Genomic DNA, 26,350 nt, shown 5'->3' with positions numbered 1-26,350 from the left:
CTGGCAATTACAGTGGGGTGATGCCATTGGCACCCCCCCTGTACATTACACCAGCTGCACCTGTGGAGGGCTCAGTGTAGCCACCACTGAACCCTCCACAGGTGCAGCTGCCCAAAGAGTTGTGCTGTCATTTCTAAATACAGAACCTTCTGCAGCTTCTGTATTTAGAAGTGACAGTAGTGAGCAGAAAGCACAGGGCTAGTGGCAGAAGTGGTGAAACTCCATTCGCCTAAGTTTTTTTGTTTTGTTTGTGTGAAATACATTTACATCGTCATCTATGATGTCAGGCCCCGGACGACGTCTTAGATGACTAAACGCGTAGGAGGAGTAGGAGATGTGTGACGCGACTTGCATGCTGGGATGCAGCGGCCATGTTGTGGGTTGGAAACACTGGACCTTTCCTACAATGCCTATATTAACCTCCTGAAATGTGAGTGCAAAACGTTTTAGCTTTTTATCAATAATCTAACATTTGGATGTGTGTACAATGAGGAGTCTCTTTTTTCTCTTAACTGGGTATTGAGACTGTGAAGAAGATACAGAGTCATCCCCGTGCTTCTGAGGAGCTGTCAGTGATTTATATCCATGCTTGTTAACATCTACCTATGGGTAAGAGGCAGTATGTTTGGGTGACGGTGGCGGTCTCTTCACTTCCTCAAGAAGTGAGGAAAGACACGTCTTTGGCTTATTTCAGACTTTTAAAAAGTGGATTACATTTATATGTTTTTGCCAGTTGAGTCTGTGCCAGCAATATATGTTGGGTTCATGTTGGACTTTTTTGAAGCACTTCACCCTTTTCTATATATTTTGTTTATGTTTTGCCCACAATACTAATTTTAAATTTAAGCTATTATATGCTCCCAGCGCAACAAATTTGGGTTTTTCTACTAAGGAAGCATCAACTTTAAAAATGCAGAAAGAAAATATATACTACTACAATTCAACAAACCTGAAAATGTGATCTATTCTTTACCTTGGTCCTCCAAGGTATTATTGAGTATAGTGATTCATGGCTTAGCAACAAGATAGCACTGTTTTAAAGTTTTGGTCTCCACACAATGAGCCTTCCCAGAATGAGAAATGGCTTCTGGGTAAATCTTATATTCTGTCTGGTATGTTTCTACATTAATGGTCCTTTAACTGGATCTATAAAAACCATTGCTGAATCAAGACACCAGTCCATGCACAACACCGTTTCAGTCTACTGCACCATGTGTCTGGTATGTCCAGTCAGCATGTGAAGCTACAACCACTGGTAGAACCAATGCCTGATTTTTATAAATTGGATTTAGCATTCCGGTAAAGTCACTTCCCTGGATCTTCACATGCTCAAGAGCATTCCCAACAATGTCCTAATGGGACATGATAGGCCAAAACAAGGACAGTAAAACCTTGGATTGCGAGCATAATTCGTTCCAGAAACATGCTTGTAATCCAAAGCACTTGTATATCAAAGCGAATATCCCCATTAGAAATAATGGAAACTCAAATGTTTCATTCCACAACCATTTATTCATAGGTCCTTCAGTTTATAGTCTATATAAAAAGATTATAGCAGTGGTTGGGTAACCATAAAATGTCCATTCACAAATGGAAGCCTCCTCAAGGGGATTAGAAGCAAAATCCAGCAGGAGCTACAGAGTATAAAAGAGAAGAAAGGCAACTCTAAGCCCTTGTACACACGGTCGGAGAATCCGTCGGAATGTGTCCTATCGGACCGTGTTGTCGGATAATCCGACTGTGTATGGTATGCATCGGAATATCCGTCGGACCCAATTTTCCAACTTGTTGGAAATATTTTCCGACCAACTGGTCCGATCGGACATACTCCGATCATGTGTAGAGAATGTTGATCGGACAAAGTGCCACGCATGCTCAGATCAAATTCCTACATCAAAGCTATTGGCTACTAGCCTGAACGTAGTCCCATCGTAACGGAATTACGTCATCACGTTCTGAATGATCGGATTTTTCGACAACTTAGTCCGACCGTGTGTATGCAACAGTTTCGGACAAGATCCAACGGACAATATCAGTCGGACAAAAATCCGACGGATTTGGTTGGCAGAATGTCCGACCGTGTGTACAGGGGCTAAGTGTAGCAATATGTTGCTAAATGTTGTACCTTCAATAAATGTAACCATATTGCTACACTTATGCCGCGTACACACGACCGGACTTTTTGACAGCAAAGGTCCGACGGAACAAGTCCGTCGGACAATTCCATCTTGTGTGGGCTCCATCGGACCTTTGCTTGGCAAAAATCCGGCGGACTTTAGAAATAGAACATGTTTTATATTTTTCCACCGGAACTCCGCCAGACCAAGAAATCCGTTCGTGTGTATGCTAGTCCGACGGACAAAAAACTACGCTAGGGCAGCTATTGGCTACTGGCTATGAACTTCCTTATTCTAGTCCGGTCGTACGTCATCACGTTCAAATCCGACGGACTTTGGTGTGATTGTGTGTGGCCAAGTCCGTTCATTCAGAAAGTCCGTCGGAACTCTGCCGAAAGGCCATCAGAAAGACCATCGGACCTAGTCCCTCGAAAAGTCCGGTCGTGTGTACGCGGCATTAGAGGTGTGTCTCTTTTCTTTTATACTCAGTTGTGACACAACGCTACTTGTATATCAAGACATCGCTTGTATATCAGGTCAAAATTTATTAAAAAATTGTGCTTGTCTTGCAAAACTTTCTCAAACTAAGTTACTCTCAAACCAAGGTTTTACTGTATTTAGCTGACCTTTAAATATGTATTTTAGCTTAACAGCAACTGGGTCATGCTCTCTCTCTTTCCTTGACTGGGTCACACATGGAGCTGCTAACATAGAACCTCTGAAATCTATAGTATTATTCTTCATAATCAGAATAATCTGACTCGATTTTACTGTCTGAGCTCGTCAGCAGTTTTGTCTTTCTTCATGTTCCCTGTGGCTTTCCGAGCAAACTGGAGCTTGTCAGCTCTAATTTTATCAAAGGAGCTTGGAGATCCCAATGAGCAGTTCACACACTTTGCTACGCCGCGCATTGCTAGATAGATACATCTATCTAAAGGAATCCTCAATTTCTTTGAAATGAACAGTGCTCCATTTATGACAGGTTAAAGTAACATATGTGGCCCTTTAACTCTTCCCCTCGTTATTGGAAGTGCCAAGCAGCCCATATGCTGCACCCAAAGTTCTCTCTCTGAAGTTTCTAGGCTATTTTTATCATTCGGCACAATGAAACAACTTCTGACGGCCTTGATGCGAGGGATCAAAGATGGGATGGATTGCCTTTGCTTAATAAGAAATACGCTACAACTGAGAATAAAAAAAAACAAAAAAACTTAGTTATTGTGAAATGATCAGAAGAAGCTGTGAGATTTGGTGCAGGATCTGCAACACTTTGCAGCCACTTGCTAATGCCGGAAACATAGAGGAGAAAATCATAATGTCCAAATCATATCATAACCACAATTATCTATTTTCATGTGTGTATACAACACGGACATAGTATGTAGTGCTTGCAGAGGACAAACAGGCTGACAGACAGAAAGACATTTTCATTTGTCCTTATCCCTTACAATTCGATGTTTGTGGTGAGGAACCATGACATGTGAAGGACCTAACCCACAGTCACTTCAGCCACCCGTTAAACATAATATTTAACCCCTCCAAATCCCCCCACAAATGACATGATGAGATTTTGGAGTAAATGGCCTTGACGGCCTTTTATTAACAATTAAATAAATAACATTTTAAATAACTCTTAACCAACTTTTATATACTTTTAGGGTCTTTTGAGGGAAACACCCACCACTGGTCACTGCGCCAAACTTCTTTTAACTTTAGGCCTCCGGTCGCAAGCCCCCGGACCTGGAGGCGGTACTCAACTTTCGCAGTGACCTACCTTTTACCCCTTCCTGGTTAACCCCTCGTTAACCGGAAGGTACCTGATAACCCCCATCCACAGATGGGTACCACCCATGTTAACCCCATCCCACAGATGGGTACCAACCATGTTAACCCCCATCCCACAGATGGGTACCAACCATGTTAACCATGTGCAAGGATTGCTATGTACAGGGTGCAAGGCTCAATAATTCTTTATGTACAGGGTGCAAGATTTAGGAGTTCTCTATGTACAGGGTGCAGGACTCAGAAGTTCGCTATGTACAGGGTGCAAGGCTCAGACGTTCTTAATGTACAGGGTGCAAGGATCGCTATGTACAGGGGGCAAGGCTCAAGCATTCTCTATGCACAGGCTGCAAGGCTCAATAGTTCTTTATGTACAGGGTCAAGAGTTCTCTATGTACAGGGTGCAAGGCTCAGTGTGTCTGTGTGCCCAGGAGTATCACTAGGGCAGGCTTTTTGTGGACCAGAGGGTGTTTTGAAAAGCAAGGAAAATGCTTGAACACTGCAGGATGTCTGGTGGCCCGTCCAGTCGCAAGGTCTGCAACTTTTCTGTATTGGCTGTAAAATAGGATTTTTTTGGTGTCTGGTTCTTTTGGGTGCCTTTTACCCTAACCCTCACTGTCTGGAGTTTATCAGTCTGAATAAACTCTACTGGCTGACCAAAAAGTGACCAGCAACCATCTGTTCACATATTCCCTACAAGTCAATAATCCTACTTTGAGGTGAAATGTCAGTCCACATGATTTTTGGGGGTCCCTGATAGCATCTATGGGGTTAGAGGTGCTACAGTATTGTCGTAAATTTCTACTTAGGACAAGCTAGGAGCAAAAATATGTGACGAATGGTTAAAAAAAGAAGTACAGGGTAAGCACTGGTTATAAGCAAAGGCATTTCAAAGATGTTATTCAATGGGTCCTGTTCGACTAGAAAGAAGGCTGCAGACATGAGTTTTAAAGGCTCTAAGAAACCTTTTCTAGTTTCTTGTTTATTTCTGGATGTTGGGTGCCTGGTGACTCACCAGACACAGTACCTGTGGATAAGTTGCCTCTGGCATCGCTGTTCTCTGTCTAGTTCAAAACAGCGCTGCAGAGTTCCTGTGAACCAAGCTCTCTGGATGGAAACACGAGGTGACGTCTCTTCACTGGCTGCAGGCGATACGAAAATATTCATCAAGTAATTGTGCAGGATTACACAATGTCTACAACAAATGTAATATGTTTCCTGCTTCATGTTCTTTCATTGAATTATGATGAAACCATTGTACACTTCTTTACTAGAATCAAAATTAAAATTTTTGACAAACATGAGGGATATGACGTATTAGCATGAGCTCAGTAGCGAGACCTGCATGGGGTGAATGCACAAATTGTTGGGCGGCTTATACAATACATGCATCTTGTGTTTTCTATTAGTGTTTTAGGTTTACTTTTTCACCTTTGCTGTATATAATCACCAAAATCACATGACTATAGTATTAAATATGTCTTGTTAAAGTGGTTGTAAACCCTCCCCTACAACTTTATCCCATGTAAATCAGCATAAAAAACTCTAATGAACGCTGCTTGTAGATATCTCTTTACTTGCTTAATATTGTTGTAATCCTTTTTATTCTTTAGAATGATGTCACTGAGCATGCCCCATGATTTATGGCACACTCTGTGCACTTCTATTATCAGGACTTCCTACAGCACACAACACTGAAATCCCAGGAGACTGAGAGCTTCCTCCTACACCCCATGTGATGTGGAGTTTAAACCTGGGCATTGGATGGCCTTACTGCAATCTTATCAGATGAAGCTGATAAGACTGAAACAGGCAAACACTAGATAATCCTCCTCCCATACTTGCCTCCAGGATTTCTCCAGAGCCTATCCAATCCTCTGGAGCTTGCTACCTCCACTGGTCCAGCTATCCCCTACTCTTGCTACCTCCAGGCGATCCCTGAGGACTCATCTATTCAGGGAAGCCTATCACGTCTCAAACTAATCTCCTACCACTTCCATCATCTCATTCCTGACAGTTATAACCTTTTGCACCACCTAGTTTCATAGTTAGTAAGGTTGAATAAAGACACCAGTCCATCCAGTTCAACCTGGGTGAGTGTCTACCCCTATCCCTGTACATTGCACACTCACATTGGTCCCTACTATCAAGGAGCCCACAATCTAAGGTCCCCATTCATATACTAGGGCCAATTTTGGACAGAAGCCAATTAACCTACCTGCATGTCTTTGGAGTGTGAGGGGAAACCGGAGTACCGGGAGGAAACCCACGCAGGCACAGGGAGAGCATGCAAGCTCCGGGCAGGTGGTGTTGTGGAGAGGATTCGAACCAGTGACCCTTTTTACTGCTAGGTGAGAGTGCTAACCACTACACCACTGTGCCGCCACCTGCCCCACCCTATTAGATTGTAAGCTCTTCTGAGCAGGGCCCTCTTAATCCTCTTGTATTTTATTGTATTGTAACTGTATTGTCTCCTTTTTATATTGTAAAGCTCTGCGTAAATTGCTGGCGCGATATCAATTCTCAATAATAATAATAATAATAATCGGCACAAGTAAATACTATGAAATAAAACAAGTCACCTATGAACAGGGAATCAGGGTTGCCATAGAAATGTTGGATTGAGAAGGAGGCTTGGTTAACAGTACAGGAAGTGCTCAATGTGTACATTCCACTGTGGACTCAGAAAACAATACTTAAGATGGCGCTGCCTAACCCCTGGAAACAAGTATTATGCGATTTGGGCTGGATTACAGTGACTATAGTTTGATAATTACTTATTATAATGGACTAAATAAAAAGATCAAAGTGGGAGAGTTTAGTTCCTCTTTAATGCTATACCAATAACCCTCCACCTTTTTCCCTTAGTGACCACACTACACAAAAATGGAGTAAATTGGCCATAGCAGCCTTTTTATTAAACAAATATAAATAACCAATAATAAACATTAATAACATAAAAACCAGGCCAGACTGTTTATTTAAAGAGAAAAGGCTGCAAGGTCCTAATAGACATAAAAACCCAGGACAGCACCTGCTAGTCACTTCAGTGGCCTCCAGCCGCAAAAACCAACTCACAGACAACTAGCAGGTACACATCCACTACCTGGGAGCGGTACCTCAGATGGGTTCCTACATCATACCTTTTGGTGCCCATATAACCTAAAAAAGGACCTTGCACCTCACCACCACCACACAAACCCGACACCTTAGGTTTGTGGGGACCTCCACACCCACAAGGCCCTCTGAATACCATCCTCCAGGCCAAGACACCACATATCGATACCCCCGGCATTCAAATTAATGTCTCCCCATAAATATCTCCACGGTTCTGACTCCAGCTCCTGATGCCTGATGGATAAACCCCCATTCTACATAAAAAAGTGTGCCACCTCCCGGTAAGTCTTCTTCCTGGTTCTATTCAGCCTGGAAACTGAACTGGCCACCCTCCAAAATGTGCGTGCCACCATCTCGAACGAAACGATCAATAGATCAGGATAATCGACTTACAGACACAAAAAAAAACAAAAAAAAACCCATTTTATATCCTGTATTAGATCCCTTCCACTCCTAAGACCCAAATCATTGCCCCCAGCATGTATAACAAGTACGTCCGGGGCTCTGCCAAGCCGAGCACACCGCTCAACTTCAGGTACCACTCTGCTCCACAATAGGCCTGGCACCCCGATCCAGCGAATGACAGCCTCCTCCCTGGGAATGCCTAATTGACATCCTGCGAGGCCAAACATCAGCTCTCCTCGCACCCCAGTGGACATATGAGTGGCCCATGATCCAAATCAAACACGAGCCCGGACCTGGAAAGAAAAGGATGACAAAACAAAAAACAAAAATATGCATTGGCCTATGCATAATTTCTCTTGATGGCTTGTACCTTCATGAATTAAGTTTTTTATCATTTAACATTTTTAAATATATTTTATGTACTGGAGTGATCTACTCTATGTGGAGGCATTTTTTCTATTTTTTCTCATTATACCTACCTTCATGATTGCACTTTCGGGGAGTTCGAGACACAGAGAACCTGCATCGCATATCTCGATCGAGAGTCGGGAGTTTGATTGTTCCTTGCACTTTGATGCACGATTGACCCACCATTACGGTGTGTGGGTCCACACCTTAGGGTAAGAGTACCCATTATTGTTCTATGATAAGTGCGCCTGCTATCTTCTTAGAAGTTTGCTATTGGTGGAATTTGGACGTCAAGTATCACATTTCCATACTACCGCATATATTTGAAGTCCCCTGTATAAGAATTGGATGGGGATTACACGAAGGATTGATTCATTGATGTTGTAGAGTCTTGACCTCTCATGAGGATTTTTTTATGTGCATAGCATTTTCCCATTCTCTGCGATTTTCTATGAACTGCACAGATTATTTTTTATAATTTAATGTTATGCATTTTGGATTTGATATTCATTTGCTTTTTATTCAAATTTATTAGTTTCACTACTATTGTTGTGGCTCACTGTTTTCAGTGAGTTTACTCTCACAGATTTTTTAGCACAATTTTTTGATATTTGTCTGGTGTGTATTGTCACTAGTATCTCACATTATTTAGCGCTGCAATTTTTGTTTTTTTATGAGTCTATACCGCCTCTTCTCCTCGTCCTCCTTTTTTCTGTCATCCATCTTACCTCTGTCCAGGTTAAACTTCCCTAGTGGGAGCAGGGAAAACATTTCTACATACTCACCCTTCCAAATTTTTTCACGCACTTCCGTCTTGAGATGTGCTCCTAGCGGTCCCTCAAAACAAATGTATACCTCACACCTTGCCCGAATCCGCCAAACGTACTCGGTCCACCTCCTTTTCCTGCACCTTACCTTGTCCACCGTCTGCTCCGGCATGGCTTACAGTCGCCGGAGCCAGGCCAGAGCAGGGGGTTGAGACGCCGCGGTGGTCGCCACAGGAGAAACCATTACTAGCTCAGCCTTCACTAGACTTGCGTCACGGAAGGACCCACTCCCACCCCCAGAACCCCCAGGTGGAACCCACGCTGACATGGGGGGCCCTGCACTAGTGTACAAATCCGTGCACCCCAATACATCCGCAAACCAGACAAAAGCCTCGCTAACTCCTGAGCCCCGAAACATCCATGCTACCCGCATGAAAACCCCCCAAACAACAGGCACGCACACAGAAGATGACACAGAAGTAAGGCCAACAGGCCGCTTATGTTGCACATATGCTGAAAATATGGTCAATAATTCCAATATGTGAAGGGAGCGGGCCGGGTGAAACCAGAAATGTTTTTATTGAAAGGTTTCTGAAATGACACAAACACATGACCTTCAGACTGATAGACTGGGTAGCAACTGCTATTGTGTTCATACAAAATAATACATATCTATAATAATAACATTCACATATACCGGAATAATGTCCTCATAGAAAATAATAACCAATTGTACATATGTTGATATGTTAGATAATCACACAGCAGCCTTTACTGATCACATGGATGTAGAATTAAATCACTTCCACCCTGTTTATAGCCTTAACCACTTCAATACCGGGCACTTAAACACCTTCCTGCCCAGACCAATTTTGAGCTTTCAGCGCTGTCGCACTTTGAATGACAATTGCGCGGTCATACTACACTGTACCCAAATGAAATTTTTATTATTTTTTTCCCACAAATAGAGCTTTCTTTTGGTGGTATTTGATCACCTCTACGGTTTTTATTTTTTGCGCTACAAATAAAAAAATACCGAAAATTTTGAAAAAAAAATTGTTTTTTTTTGTTTCAGTTTCAAAACTTTGTAAATAAGTACGTTTTCTCCTTCACTGATGGGCACTGATGGGGCTACACTGATGGGCACTGATAAGGCGGCACTGATGGGCACCAATGATGTGGCACCAATGAAGTGGCACTGATGAGGTGGCATTGATGGACACTGATGGGCGACACGGATGGGCGAAATGGATGGACACTGATAGGTGGCACAAATTGGCACTAATAGCTGGCACGGATTGGCATGGATGGGCGGTACAGATGGGCATGGATAGGCGGCACAGATGGGCATGGATAGGCGGCACAGATGGGCATGGGTGGGCACTGATAGGCAGCACAGGCAGGCACTGATAGGCGGCACAGGTGGGCACTGATAGGCAGCACAGGTGGGCACTGATAGGCGGCACAGGTGGGCACTCATAGGCGGCATTGGTGTTATACTGTACTAATGGATGCCAATCAGTGCCAAACAATAATGCATGCCAATCAGTGATGCCCATTGTGGGCACTGATTGGCATCCATTATGGGCACTGATTGGCATCCATTGTGCTGACTGGCATCCCTGGTGGTCTAGGGAGGATTACCTTTTGCTGGGCATCCCTGGTGGTCTGGTGGCGTCCCTGGTGGTCCAGTGTGGGCATCCTCGGGGGGGCTGTGCTGATAATCGATCAGCACAGACCCCCCCTTGTCAGAGGAGCAGCCGATCGGCTCTCCTCTACTCGCGTCTGACAGACGCTAGTGAGGAAAAGCCGATCACCGGCTCTTCCTATTTACACTGTGATCAGCCGTGATTGGACACGGCTTATCACGTGGTAAAGAGTCTCCGTCGGAGACTCTTTACCGAGATCGTAGTTGCCGGGTGTCAGACTGACACCCCGCAACAACGATCGCCGCGATGCACGCCCCCGGGGGTACGCAGCGGCTCATAATCCTGATCACGTCATATGACGTCCGATCAGGATTATGAAACCACTTTTCCACCGTCAATTGCCTATAGGGCGGGCGGCAAGTGGTTAAATATGTTCCCTCTTACCTGCAATCAGGGATGAGCTCAGGCGTGTTTGCATGCTGCACGTGCAGAGCCCGCCAGGAAGTCGGCGCAGCGCTGTGCTAATCACAGGCAGTGAGACATTGCCCGATCTCTGCAGCCGCACATCAGGGTAATGTCTCACTGCCGGTTCTTATTCCTTGCACTGTACTGCTCTCCCCGCCTTTTTAAAATTACATCTCCCAACGGGCAAAGCAACAGCTCCGCCTGCCTCAGAAGTGGATTGGTCAGGAGGCGCTGCCAGCCAGAAGCGGGTAGAAGAGAGAAGGGGGGGAGAAGAAAAGAGTCTCCGCACACACTTGCAGCCCTATTATTACACTGTCCATGTAGCAGCAATGGGGGACCCGGGACCATAGCCATAGACACCAGGCTACAGAAAAGTTCTTTTAAGTTCATTTTATTTAGCCATCCCCAAAAGTACAATTAAGAACCAGTTCATGAACACTGGGTACAATATCAGCATCTGGAACAGTCTACAATAAGGGTGACGTGCGGTTTACCTCAATGAATGCGTTTAAAAGACTGCGCTGTATGAGGAATGACACATGAAAGATGTATCGCCTGCAGCTAGAAACACAAGTGCACAAACAAGCAGTCGGGACAGACTGAAATCAAAAGAGTAAGGGAGACCTCACAATCTGAGCTGACCACCACAATATTGGGATTATTGCATTTTCAACCCTTCAAGTGGCATCAGGGAACTGCAGACAGGGACATGTTTGTCAAACTGAAAGGCTAATGTCACCTAGATAATTTGCGTGGTTTATGAGCTCTAGGCACACACTGATGATGGGCACGCGTTGCTTGCCCTCCACTGCTGTTATATTAATGTTCTTTCCCCCCCAGCAATGGAGCCATCTATTTGCAGAGATATCTTGAGGCATTTAGCCACACTCGTAAAGGATCTTTAAATAGGCAGAGTGGTAATACTACCTTCCAACAGCTAAAGGTGGCTAAATATTTCATGGTGATGCTTCTGGTTAAAGAGAAAGTAAACCCTGATGAGTTTAATTCCTCTTTGATTCCCTGCAAAGGTAAAGCATAATGGACTACTATGCATTGCATCGCATCCATTATGTGTCACTTACCTGACACAGGAGCCAGCGAAGTCACCGCTGTCCCCTGTAGTTCCGAACATCCATCTTCTTGGTGGGTCTCGCTGCTCCGGCGCTGTGATTCGTCGGAGCAGCAATGACATCACTCCCGCGCGTGCGCACGGGAGCCGACACTCTGCGGCTTGCCCAGTGCGCCTGCGTGCCTGTCTTCGGGTAAATATCTCCTAAACCGTATAGGTTTAGGAGATATTTCTTGGACCTACAGGTAAGCCTTAATGTAGGCTTACCTGTAGGTCAAAGTGGTTTGTAAGGGTTTACAACCACTTTAACTCCAGCATGATTGAATACTGTGCACAGGTTTAAACAAGAATAATCAAACACTTATTCAAAGTAATTATATCCAGGTACAAGAAGTCTTAGAAGAATGTTATAGCTTGTTAACTAACAATGATTGCCTACAGTTTAAGGTTATATGTATAGTGCTGCCCCCGTAGGAGCCATTGTTCTTTGCCTCAACCTTATCATGAAGCTCAGCTGCTCTGACACACCAGGTTGAGTGTACAAAAATATCACAGGAATTCATGGAAATTAATACTTAGTATCCAGTAGCAAGTATTGCTATATCAGGGGTAGGTAGTGGCATACTAACTGGGGGGCATGGGGGGGCGGGCGGTCCTCCCTGGGTGCCACACACTGGGGAGAGTCAGACGGTGCCCCCCATCCTCCCTTGTATGAAACAGTGACAGTGGGGCGGGCTTGGCAGCTCAGCGGCGATGTGACCGGCTGACAGCACAGGGAGAGCCCAGCTGTGACAGGGGTGGCGGGGGTGCGAGCTGTTCCACTACCCAGGTGACACGCAGGACTGGCCGCCAGAGCAGGAGAAAGAAAACACTGTCTCTCGCTCTCTTGTACAGCAGGGGAGGGAGAGCGAGAGACAGTGGGGCAGCACTGAATAGAGGATGGGAAATGCTGGAGGAGTAGCAGGTGATTGGTTGCTAGGTGGTCCTAGCAACCAATCATTATCTTGTGAATACAAAAGTGCAGAGTAAGGTAGGAATGGGCAGAACTATGCAACATGCAGGGGGTCCGGAACTGGGGGGGGGGGGTAATGTGCATATCATTGCTGCTTACTGACTAGTTGCTAGAGGTTACAGCACACATTATGGCTCACTGATTAGTTGCTAGAGGTTACAGCAAATGATTTCTGCTTGTTAATTGGTTGCTAGAGATTTTATTTACATATCAATGCCGCCGGCCTCAGCTATTTACTTATGAATTCTGGTTATTTACAAGTAAACACAGGGTCTGCAGGTGAGTCATCTGTACACAACAATAGGGCAGGGCTGGGCAGCATTAGTAACAGAACTTCACAATGAGATATCGAGGCACAGCACAGGACTAAAAAAGTTCAAGGGGCCTTCTTTTATTCCACCTCCTTTTGTGGTCATTTCCTGTTTGGTGCCATAGCCAGTAATTACTCTGCATTAGACATGGGCGGCGTCAATAAATTTGCTTCCTTCTATTCCGTTACGGTTCCTATTAAAATTAATTCGTACTTCGTATTTCGTGTCCGAAATTCAATTTCAATTCGTACGAAATACGAATTGTCGTTAGGTTCGTTACCTTGTACGAACGTTCGTTACGATGAATTTAAAGGCAAAAATATATACCTCAATATGACAGCCGATGCTGATGGAAGTTTGTTTTTTATCGGAAATACGAAATTCCGTTGAAGAATTTCCTATCTGAAATACGAATTTTCGTTAGATGAGGGGCTCCCACCATCCCTGTGCTGTGCTGACTTCCTCCTGGGGATTCGTAAACAAAAGTTCGTATTTCATACAAAATTCGGAACGCATGGCAATTCGTATTTCGGATCCTCCCGAACGTACGAATTTTGAGAAAATCGTACGAAACGAATCGCACATGTCTACTCTGCATGTGTGCCATTACATCAGATCACATGCCCAAGTGCAGGGTAGTTATCATTGCAGGCTCGATTCTCTGAAAACAAGGTTTTAGCCTAAAATTTTGATTTACATAACCAGCATTAGCTCCCTGCAACCAACCCAGAAAAATGATAAAACACCTGCAAACTGGGAAGACAAATGCTAGTGAATGAGGTCAAATCAAACTGCACAAATGGGGTTGATTTACCAAAGACAAATCCACAAATCCAATAGTACCACTGGATTGGCGCAGGGCGAACGTGGTGCCTATATGTAAAAAGGGATCAAAGTCTTTACCAAGTAACTATAGACCTGTTAGCTTAACTTCTATAGCTGGGAAGATACTGGAGCGTTTAATAAAAGACCACATCGCCGAGTTCTTGCTGAACAAAAACACTTTAAGCAACAGACAGCATGGATTCATGAAAGACAGAAGTTGTCAGACAAATCTGATTTCTTTTTATGAGGAGGTAAGTAAAACCTTGGACAGAGGGGTGGCGGTGGATGTGGTATACTTGGACAGAGGGGTGGCGGTGGACGTGGTATACTTGGACAGAGGGGTGGCTGTGGACGTGGTATACTTGGACAGAGGGGTGGCTGTGGACGTGTTATACTTGGACAGAGGGGTGGCGGTGGACGTGATATATTTGGATTTTGCAAAAGCGTTCGATACAGTTCCTCACACACGGCTCATGTGTAAGGTAAAGTCTACAGGTTTGGAAATATCAGTTTGTAAATGGATAGAAAATTGGCTAAAAGACAGAATTCAGAGAGTCGTGGTTAATGATTCGTACTCTGAATGGTGTAAGGTTATCAGTGGTGTACCCCAAGGTTCAGTGCTGGGACCCTTACTTTTTAACATCTTTATAAATGATATTGGGTCTGGGATCAAAAGTAACATTTCTGTCTTTGCAGATGACCGAGCTATGCAGTGGAATAACGTCCTTACAGGATGTCTCCAATTTACTAGCCGACCTCAATGCTCTGTCTAATTGGGCGACTATGTGGCAGATGAGGTTTAATGTTGAGAAATGTAAAGTTATGCACTTGGGGGGCTAAGAATATGCATCATACATGCTAGGGGGGAGTACAACTGGGGGGATCCATAGTGGAGAAGGATCTGGGGGTTTTGGTAGATCATAAGCTCAATAATAGCATGCAATGCCAAGCTGCTGTTTCCAAAGCGAGCAAAGTCCTTTCCTGTATTAAGAGAGGTATGGACTCCAGAGAGAGAGAGATATCATTTTGCCCCCCTGTTCAAATCATTAGTAAGACCTCATCTGGAATATGCAGTTCAGTTTTGGGCACCAGTTCTCAAAAAGGATATCAGGGAACTGGAGAAAGTGCAGAGAAGGGCAACCAAACTGATAAGAGGCATGGAGGAGCTCAGCTATGAGGAAAGATTAGAGGAACTGAATTTATTCTCTCTTCAGAAGAGGAGAATAAGGGGGGATATGATCAACATGTTCAAATATATTAGGGGTCCATATAGTGAACTTGGTGTTGAGTTGTTCTCTGTACGGTCAACCCAGAGGACAAGGGGGCACTCTTTACGTCTAGAGGAAAAGAGATTTCATCTTCAAGTACGGAAAGGTTTCTTCACAGTTAGAGCTGTGAAAATGTGGAATAGACTCCCGCCAGAGGTGGTTCTGGCCAACTCAGTGGATTGCTTTAAGAAAGGCCTGGATACTTTTCTGAATGTACATAATATAACTGGGTACTAACATAGGTAAAGTTGATCCAGGGAAAATCCGATTGCCTCTTGGGGGATCAGGAAGGAATTTTTTCCCCCTGCTGTAGCAAATTGGAGCATGCTCTGCTGGGGGTTTTTTTTTTCGCCTTCCTCTGGATCAATTGTGGGCATAAAATCGGGTATTTGGATTGTACGATTATTTTTTATTTTATTTATTTGTTTTTAAGGTTGAACTGGATGGACTTGTGTCTTTTTTCAACCTGACTAACTATGTAACTATGTAACTTTCCACTAAAAGCGCACAGCAAGTGCAGTCACTGTAGATCTGAGGGGGTGATCTAAAATGTGGGGGAAGCTCTGCTGATTTTTCTCATCAAATCATGTACAAGCAAATATGCTGCTTTTTTTTTTTTTTTTTTTCCTTGCCTGTCCCCCTCATATCTACAGCAACTGCACTTCCAAGTGCACTTGTAGTGCAAAGTGGATTTGCCTTTAGTAAATAAATCCCCATGCGTCTGAACTAAAACCTTTCTTCAACAAAGCTGACCATTTGGTTTCTGCAAGAAATGTGCATGAATGTGAATGCAGATGACATTCATGGGCAGTATTGTGTGTGATGTATATTGATTGATTCCAGAATCCCCTCTATTCTCTGACACTTTGTAAATATATGAGCACAGGTTTAACCTCTGCCTGTTGTTGGACACTGATCTGTATTCACATTGTTCTTGCAGGAAAAAAAAAAGAGGCAGATCCTAATCAAACCAGCTGGTCGGTATTCTGCCTGCATTCCCCTCTAAATGCTAAGCTCGAGCAATGTAATGAACCGAAAAGATCTGTATGTGGCAGTGTCTGGTACACTGAGCCTGTCACTGTGCCTGTCCACCGCTGTCACTTTGGCTATCGCTCAGGTCACCACGTGTTTGATCTTCAGCAAACTGCAAGTAGCAGAAATGTGTTTTATTTATTTGTTCATTTGAGCTACTTATATAGAGCTGACAATTTATGCAGCACTTTTACATATACAGTATACATTGTACATTCACATCAGTCCCTGACCTCAAGATGCTTAACCACTTCCCGACCAGCGCACGGCGATGTACGTCGACAGAATGGCACGGGCAGGCATATTGGCGTACAGGTACGTCCAATATTCAATGCCGCCCTGCCATCGATAGCGCACCGCTGGCGGCGCGCTCCCGCGCTGGTCGGGACCCCCGTGAGTCCGGTCGCGGGACCCCTCGGACTCGATCGCCGCGGGCATCCCCACGATCGTCTCACGGAGCCGCCGAATGGAGGAAATGCTGTATAAACAACCTTTTCTCCATTCTGCCTAGCAACTAGTGACGCTGATCTCTGCTCCATGTGATTGGAGCAGAGATCGGTGTACACTAAATGAAAGCCTAACCCCCCCCACAGTTAGTAACACACCCCTAGGAACACTTAACCCCTACACTGCCACCCACTGGTTAACCCTTTCACTGCCAGTGTCATTTACACAGGAATCACTGCATTTATATAGCAGTGATTACTGTATAAATGACAATGGTCCCAAAAATGTGTCAAAAATGTCCGATGGGTCCCCCACAATGTCGCAGTCACAATAAAAAATCGCAGATCGCCGCCATTACTAGTAAAAAAAAAAATAATAAAAAATTATTAATAAAAATGCTATAAAACTATCCCTATTTTGTAAACGCTATAACTTTTGCGCAAACCAATCAATAATCGCTTATTGCGATTTTTTTTCCAAAAATATGTAGAAGAATACGTATCGGCCTAAATTGAGGGAAATTTTTTTTTTATATATATTTTTGGGGGATATTTATTATAACAAAAAGTAAAAAATAATGTGTTTTTTTCAAAATTGTCGCTCTATTTTTGTTTATAGCGCAAAAAATAAAAACCGCAGGGGTGATCAAATACCACCGAAAGAAAGCTCTATTTGTGGGAAAAAAAGGACGTAAATTTTGTTTGGGAGCCACGTCGCACGACCGGGCAATTGTCGGTTAAAGCGACGCAGTGCCGAATCGCAAAAAGTGGTCTGGTCTTTGACCAGCAAAATGGTCCGGTCTGCAAGTGGTTAAAATCTGATGCCCCTAACTCGCATTCATACATACACATACTAGGGTCATTTTAGACAGAAGCCAAATAACCTACCAACGTGTTTTTGGGGTGTGGGGAGAAAACTGGAGTACTCAGAGGAATCCTATGCAGACACAGGGAGAATATGCAGACTCCAGGCAGTCGTGGTTGGGATTCAAACTGATGAGTCTAGTTCTGATATGCAGAATTGACCATTAAAGTGGTTGTAATTCCTCCCCCCCACAACTTTGTCCCATGTAAATCAGCATGGTCCCTCTTCCCACGTATATTATCCCTGCCAGAGCTCAGGGAGTCTCCCTAATCAGTGGGGATCTCCAGAGATTAGGAGCTATCATATTGGAAAAGTACACACGGGTGTACCAAGATGGTGTCCAAACCGGAAGTAGGTTTCCAGAGGTCACATGGACCGGAAATAAGCTAATAGCCTGGTTCTACACTCAAGAAAAGGTGTAGCAAGATGATCTTTGGCTGGATTGAAAACCATAAAAATATATATGACAAGCCATAAAAATACAAAGAACTACATGTTCTATCCTACTGTATATATACCGGGATCAGGGCTGTTTTTAATATTGACTGGACCCTGGGCAAACATTTTCTTGGGGCCCCCTCTTCCATGCAATTTCGCTCTCCGCCTGCTTTGAGACATACAATAAATAGCAGCTAGACTCAAAATTAGTTTACTGAATCAGATCAGGCAGCGATTGCGATTGGTTGCCAGAGGTTACAGTGTACCATTACCGCTCACTTGCTGCTAGAGATTACAGCACACATTATGACTCACTATTATTTTCTAGAGGTTACAGCACATGACTTCTGCTTGTTGATTGGTTGCTGGAGATTACTGTACATCAATACTGCTCACTGATTGAATGCTAGAGGTTACTGAACATCTATACCACTCACTAATTGGTTGTTAGAGGTTACTGCACATTATTACCTCTCACTAATTGGTTGCAAGAGGTTAGTGCCTAGCATTACTGCTCACTGATTGGCTGCTAAAGCTTACAGAACATCATCTCCTCTGCCTGCATATTCACATGCACCATAATTCAGGGTGCTGTGGCACCATGTTATTTTGAAGAATCCACCTCCAGTTTGCTTACTATTGCAAAACATGATGTTAAGCTTAATGACCACAATTGTAGGCACGACTTTCAAGCATGCTCCTTTACCTCCCCAGTGGGCAGCATTCAGCAGAAATGATAGTGGATGTGACCTCAGGGGGACATGATATACATATGAATTCCACCTCTATTTAAATAACCATTTACATATTAATACCGCCACTATTTACATATCAATGTGGGTTATTTACATGTAAACACAGGGTTTGCAGGTGAGCCATCTGTACATGGCAATAGGGCAGAGCTGGGCAGCAGAAGTTAACACTGAGATATCAGGACACAGCACGGGACTAAAACTTCAAGGGATAAGGGAATTTAAACTGGGATAGTTGGCAAGTATTAGGCAGCTGCTTTGGGCCCCACTACAATGACGGGGCCCAGGGCAGCTGCCCCTTTTGCCCTGCCTTAAAAAACGGTCCTGACCGGGATGACACCTCTATGTCACTTTTCATTCATTTACACTAACTCCGCTCCACAAAACTGGTTACAGGAACGTGTTCAGAGGGTGGCAATAATAAGCGTATCTTCTAAATGGTCCGTAGTGGTAAGTAAGGTACCCCAAGGCTTTGTTAACTTGATCATAAACTGTATTGCGGTTGATATAAATTATAGTTTAATCTCAGTGTTTGCTGATGATACAAAGCTAAGCAGGGTAAAATCTTCAAAACAGGATATAGCAACTTTACAAGAAGATCTCCATAAAATGAAGGAGTAAGCAAACTACATAGCAAACTAGGATTAATATTGAAAAATGTTATGTATTGCACTTGGGGGCTGGAAATATGCAATTTACTCGCTAGGTAAAGAACCTCTGGGGGAATCAAGGATGGAAAATAATCTGGGGGTCCTAGCAGATCATAGGCTCAACAATAGCATGCAATAATGCAATGCTAGCAGACTGTTAGCATGCATTAAAAAGGATAGGCAAGAGATAAGACTATAATTCTACCACTTTACAAAACCCTGGTTCAGACACATCCTAACCATTTAAGGACCGCCTCATGCCGATATACGTCAGCAGAATGGCAGGGCTGGGCACAATCACGTACCGTTACGTGATTCTTTAAGTGCCCAGCAGTGGGTCGCCAGCGGCGCGCTCCTGACCCGGTCCTGTTCTCCGTGACCATGGCCGCGGGACCAGCGGTCCCGATCGCCGCTGGTGTCCCGCGATCGGGTCACAGAGCTGAAGAACGAGGAGAGGTCTGTGTAAACAAACCTCTCCCCGTGCTTCCCTGTGTGGCTGTCACGATCGTCTCTTCCCTTTTATAGGGAAGGACGATCAGTGACGTCACATGCCAGGCCACGCCCCCCTACGAGAAAAAAAAAACATAACATCATACATAACGCTACACTGCCCCCTAGTGGTTAACTCCTTCACTGCCAGTGTAATTTACACAGGAATCAATGTATTTAAATAGCATTGATTTCTGTATATCTGACAATGGTCCCAAAAATGTGTCAAAAATGTCCGATGTGTCCGCCATAATGTCGCAGTCGCAATAAAAATCGCTGATCGCCGCCATTACTAGTAAAAAAAACTAAATATTAACAAAAATGCTATAAAACTATCCCCTATTTTGTAAACGCTATAACTTTTGCGCAAACCAATCAATAATCGCTAATTGCGATTTTTTTTTACCAAAAATATGTAGAAGAATACGTATCGGCCTAAACTGAGGAAAAAAAATTTTTTTTTTATATAGTTTTTGGGGATATTTATTATAGCAAAAAGTAAAAAATAAAAAATAAAATAAAATATAAAAATATTTTTTTCAAAATTGCTGCTCTATTTTTGTTTGTTTAGCAAAAAATAAAAACCGCAGAGGTGATCAAATACCACCAAAAGAAAGCTCTATTTGTGGGGAAAAAAAGACGCCAATTTTGTTTGGGAGCCACGTCGCACGATTGCGCAATTGTCAGTTAAAGCGACGCAGTGCCGAATCGCAAAAAGAGGTCTGGTCCTTTGGCTGCAAATTGGTCCGGGGCTTAAGTGGTTGAATATGCCATCCGGTTCTGCTCGCCAGTCCTCCGGAAGGATGTGCTGTAACTGGAAAGTCCAGAGAAGGGCAACAAAGCTAATAAGGGAGGGTGGAGGACCTTAGTTATGAGGAACAACTACAAACGTTACACTTATTCTCCCTGGAGAAGAAATGCATAGGAGGAGATAAGATCACAATATACACATATCTGAATAATGATTCTAGCATAGGGAGAAAACTATTCATTCATAAAGTGGGGCTCCACTCAAAAGGGGAAGCTCCTCTTATCTGCCTCCTCCCCTTCTACATTGCCACATCATTTGGCACATTTGGGGGGGGGGGGGGGAGTGGATACCTAGTTTTGATAGCTACCTGTGAACTGAGCCAGAGGTTCGCCCCCCCCCCCCCCCCTCCTTCTCCTGCAGCCTTCTATGACACTTCACAGGTCCAAGATGATCGTAACCCATTCACAAAGCGCATCATGCTTCACACAGGTGCAGTAGGAAACTGCCTGTGAAGCTGCAAGGCTTCACTGCCAGTTTCCCATAGCCAGGATAGCGGCGCCAGCACCCAATAATCAATTGAAGAATTGGCTTGGGTGAGGACACTGCTGGATGCCTGGACAGGTAAGTGCCCTAATAGAAAAAGTCCTAAAACGCAATAAACAGGGATATGGAGAATGGTAGTGACATAAGCACAGAGAATGAACTGGATGTACTTGTGTCTTTAAAGAAGAAGTAAAGGCTATTTAAAAAAAAAAATGCAACCTGCAAGGCAAAGGCATAATGAGCTAGTATGCATAGCATACTAGCTCATTATGAATAACTTACCTGAGAACGAAGCCCCCGAAGCGGTCTTCCGTCTTCATGTCTGCCGCTGCTATGAATCCCGGAGTGACTTCCGGGTCTCACTGCTCCGGCGCTGTGATTCGCCGGAGCCGCGATTACGTCACTCCTGCGCATGGGCATGGGAGCTGACACGAGCGGCATATCGCCGTGATCTGTGGCCTGATCAGTGCGCCTACGCGCAGCTGTCTACGGTGCATGCGCCGTAGACAGCGGTAGCTGTCTTTTTGTAAATATCTCCTAAACCGTATAGGTTTAGGAGATATCTCTTGGACCTACAGGTAAGCCTAAGCCCTTGTACACACGGTCGGAGAATCCGTCGGAATGTGTCCTATCGGACCGTGTTGTCGGATAATCCGACTGTGTGTGGTATGCATCGGACTGATTCCGTCAGAATATCCATCGGACCCAATTTTCCAACATGTTGGAAATATTTTCCGACCAACTGATTCGATCGGACATACTCCGATCATGTGTAGAGAACCAAGTGCCATGCATGCTCAGATCAAATTCCTACATCAAAGCTATTGGCTGCTAGTCCCATTGTAACGAAATTACGGCATCACGTTCTGAATGATCGGATTTTTCGACAACTTAATCCGACCGTGTGTATGCAACAGTTTCGGACAAGATCCGACGGACAAAATCCGACGGATTTGGTTGGCAGAATGTCCGACCGTGTGTACAGGGGCTTAATCTAGGCTTACCTGTAGGTCAAAGTGGTTTGTAAGGGTTTACAACCACTTTAACAACTATGTAATCTATATAACTATATTTATCTGTCTGGGTCAGGCTGTGGATAAGAGTAAAAATGAAGGATTTGTGCTTTTAAAATGGTGAAATATTGGTTGCCGCACACTAGGTAAAACATCCTTTGAGCCGTCTATGCCTGTTCTATAAACAAATGGGTAGTGGTAAAAGATACGAAGGCACGGGACGGAGAGAGAGAGCGCAAAGTGAATGGGAAGAGGTGGGGCGGTTGTACAGAAAATTTCGGAATCTAAATGTGTAGTGACCCATTTTTATGCTTTGCAACCATATTAGTCACTAACGGTCGGTGAGGGGATCGCAGGTGTAGAAGCATTCCAATATCTTTGGGCAGGTTGAACAGTTTATGTAGCTATTAGATTCCACCCCTATATAGGTATTTGGCCTGCGTGTTTCCACGAGGCTTCAGTAGATCCTGTGACCTTATAATAAAAGCCTGACCTCCTAGTTTGCGAAGAGGATACGTAATGGCACTGTCACATTCCTATTCATTGAAATGACCTTCAGCGTGACATTGACACTCAACATTCCAATCCAGCTTCTCTAAGTAAAGGACGTTCAGTTGTCCAAATTATCCTTTTTTTTTAATGGCTGGATTGTACAGCGTGTTCTTCATAAAACACAGATAAAGAGAATCTAGTTTTATTTTGTGCGAGTCAGGAGGACTCTGTAATATGAAATCGATGTGGCCTCCTCTCTGACCTTGACCAACAAAGGTCAGAGGAACTGATTGGTTGTCATCTGAGCATTGGATGATTAAATGTGATGAAGCCTCTGTCATTTCTCTCAGACACACACTATCAATCTTTTAACATTAGCTGACGCATACTCCTTTTGCTGACTAGCAATGAAGGTGTTACTGTATAAACTGTCCAAAGAATACATCAAATTTGCATCACACAAGAATAAAACAACCTGCCCTAGTAATACTTCATTTTAAAGATGCTTAAAATCAGATAATAGTATTTACAGGTACTGGTGAGTAGTCCCATTTAGGTCTGATTATTGGCCACTTCATTAGGTAAACTGGTAAAGAAAAATCTTTGGGACTGCTTAACAATACTACTCAATGCTGAGGGTGGGTCCTTCTCCTGCATTGACTTTGGAAAAGGATAGATCTCCTGCCCATAGTCCATGACCAGTGTAGTTCAAAGGTACCCAACCTGCCTCTTAGCCCTTGTACACACGGTCGGACATTCTGCCAACCAAATCCGTTTGGATTTTGTCCGACGGATTGTGTCCGAAACTGTTGCATACACACGGTCGGACTAAGTTGTCGGAAAATCAGATCGTTCAGAACGTGATGACGTAATTTCGTTACGATGGGACTACGTTCACGCTAGTAGCCAATAGCTTTGGTGTAGGAATTTGATCTGAGCATGCGTGGCACTTTGTCCGATCAAAATTCTCTACACATGATCGGAGTATGTCCGATCGGACCAGTTTGTCGGAAAATATTTCCAGCAAGTTGGAAAATTGGGTCTGATGGATATTCCGACGGAATCAGCCCGATGCATACCACACACAGTCGGATTATCCGACAACATGATCCGATAGGACACATTCCGACGGATTCTCGGACTGTGTGTACAAGGGCTTACTGCTATACCACTTGTACTCCAACATCCCCATTTCTTACCCTTCTAAAACGATGAGACCACACCTTAATTTTGGAGTATAAATGGCCATAGCAGCCTATTTATTATTCACACCATATAAATAACTCCAATATCAAATATATACCAAAATATCACCTCCGTAACAACTTGTTCAACTCCAGTCTGTTGGTCTTTGACGGCACCCCGGAACTCCAACACATATTCCTCCAATATACTGCGGGACCTTTTTCCACACGATAGGCCTCCAGCGGATAATCAGCTCGGAGACAACCCCCTTCCCTCAGTGCAACCATTACAGTATTCCAGCTAACCTTTCGCTGGAATACACTGGAGGGGCACATACTACCGATGAGCCCCCCACCCCTTTCCATCACATATGTTTACTGCCACCATCAAAGACCAACAAAACACCGCCAATCCACAGCTGCCATGACGACCATCCGCCATGCTCCTGAAAGAAAGAAAACACATAAACCAACAAACACAGACAACGTATAGGGAGGGTGGGTGGTAAAAACTGCCTCCTCCTTTCTTCCTCCACAACTTTCTATTCCCCAGCCCAGCCCCACCTCCTCCTTATATATTACCACTCCCCCTTGGACTTTACTCACTGTCCCCTCCCCTCTTATCTCTTCATATTAACCCATGCATTGTCTCCCCTAAACACACGGTCATGCCCGGCCCGGCACTACTTTTTCTTTTCTCTCTTTTCCGTTCCGAGCCTCACTTGACCTCTGTTCAATATGTGAATAGGTTGATATGCTCATTGACCACATCTTATATTACGAGTTATCCTTCATTTGTGTGTGGTCATAAGGACAGAAAGTGAGGAAAAGTATTCCCCCTGATAACGTAACTAGTGACAGCAGCAAATAACAACCTGAAACTGGTTCTAACTCTTTTTTACTAAAAAGAAAACAATAGCCTTCATCTAACAAGCATCAAGTCCATAATTAGGTGGGGTTTTCAGTAGTCTTTCAATGTTAACCTATGTAGCCTGGAGCCAGCTATCTTACTTGCAATAACAGTGGCCGCAAAATACTGCACACATCCTGCCAGCAGAGTGAATAACACCAGGAAGCAAAGCATACAGGGAGTTGTAGTTCCAGGACTCAAGTTTCACATTGAGATTGCACTGTTTTAGTACTACAACTTCCTGTCTGCTCTGGGGGCAAAAGAACTAGAGACTCTATCTCGCTGACCTGAGGAGATTTTCTTAGACTACATGAGGCAGAAGAAGAGATTGGACCAAGGGGGGAGGTATTGACTTCCAGGTCAGTCCACCGTGAGATTTCCTGCATCCGCAGCCAGTCGGGACATCCAGCCTGTGAAAGGGGGATCCCTGATGCATATCCAGATGCATCTGCATTGACAGCGTGGGGCATTCCGGTGTCAGTGGACCAGTTGGGTCACTAGAAGAGCCTGCCTGTTCCAGGATGGTTGTTTGGGCCTTGACCGCAGGATTGGGTGAGAGGGCTCTTACCCATTTGCAGGAAACAAGGACACCGCACAGAGATAGCATTGTATGGACACTGTATACAGACATCATTGCTCTTAGTCACCTTGCTGACACCTGTAGTGCCACAGGGTACAAAGCAATTCAAATACAGAGAGACTGTATACAGACACCATTGTCCTTTCACCTTGCGGAGGAAGATCCTGAATTTTTTACTTGATAATCCGGGTCAGTTGTCTTGTTTGGCTCTGCTATTCAGGAGTTTAAGTACACCAATGAGAGGGGCTAGCTAAAGATACAAAGCCCCATCTTTCTTCAAAGGGACTGAAGTTACCAATGCCATATGGACCGGCACACACATACTCAGAGTGTGTGGGACAGTTTATCTGAGAAGCTAATCCATTGAATGTTGATTGAATACAGTGTTTGCAGTTGAGCCTGTGGTGTCAGGAGACAGAAGAGAGAGATCTGACATAAAGAGGGTCAGTGTTCTGCTCTCCGCCTGCCTGGATTCATAGAGCCACATTTAGAGGTAACCAATCCGATATAAAGTGTCATATTGTGATTTGTTTGCCTTTTAAGTATGCCTCTGCTCTTGGAGTTATTCTCGGGTTTGGAATCCCCTGGAAGCAGCCTGAATATGGTATTGAGCTATATTGCTCTTACTCTCAGTTATTGCTCTCCAGTTGATTACTTGCATATATACTGTAATGCCACGTACACACGACCAGAAAAAGACAGATGAGAGCTTTTCATCGGAAAATGCGACCGTGTGTACGCTCCATCGGAATTTAGCTGTCCGAATTTCCGCCAGCCAAAAATTTATAGCATGTTCTCAATTCCAGACGGAAAAACTTTCTATCGGTAATTCCGATCGTGTGTATGCAATTCCGACACGCCAAAAATCACGCATGCTCAGATTCAACTACGAGACAGAAGCTATTGGCTACTGGCTATTGAACTTCCTTTTTCTAGTCACGTCGTACGTGTTGTACATCATCGCATTAGAAATTATCGGAATTTGATGTGACCCGTGTGTAGGCAAGACA

Source organism: Lithobates pipiens, unplaced genomic scaffold (assembly GCF_037356315.1).
Source record: "Lithobates pipiens isolate NorthernLeopardFrog02 unplaced genomic scaffold, aLitPip1_a1.2 Scaffold_11, whole genome shotgun sequence".
Lineage (NCBI taxonomy): Eukaryota > Metazoa > Chordata > Amphibia > Anura > Ranidae > Lithobates > Lithobates pipiens.
Note: the sequence above shows the minus strand (reverse complement) of the source record.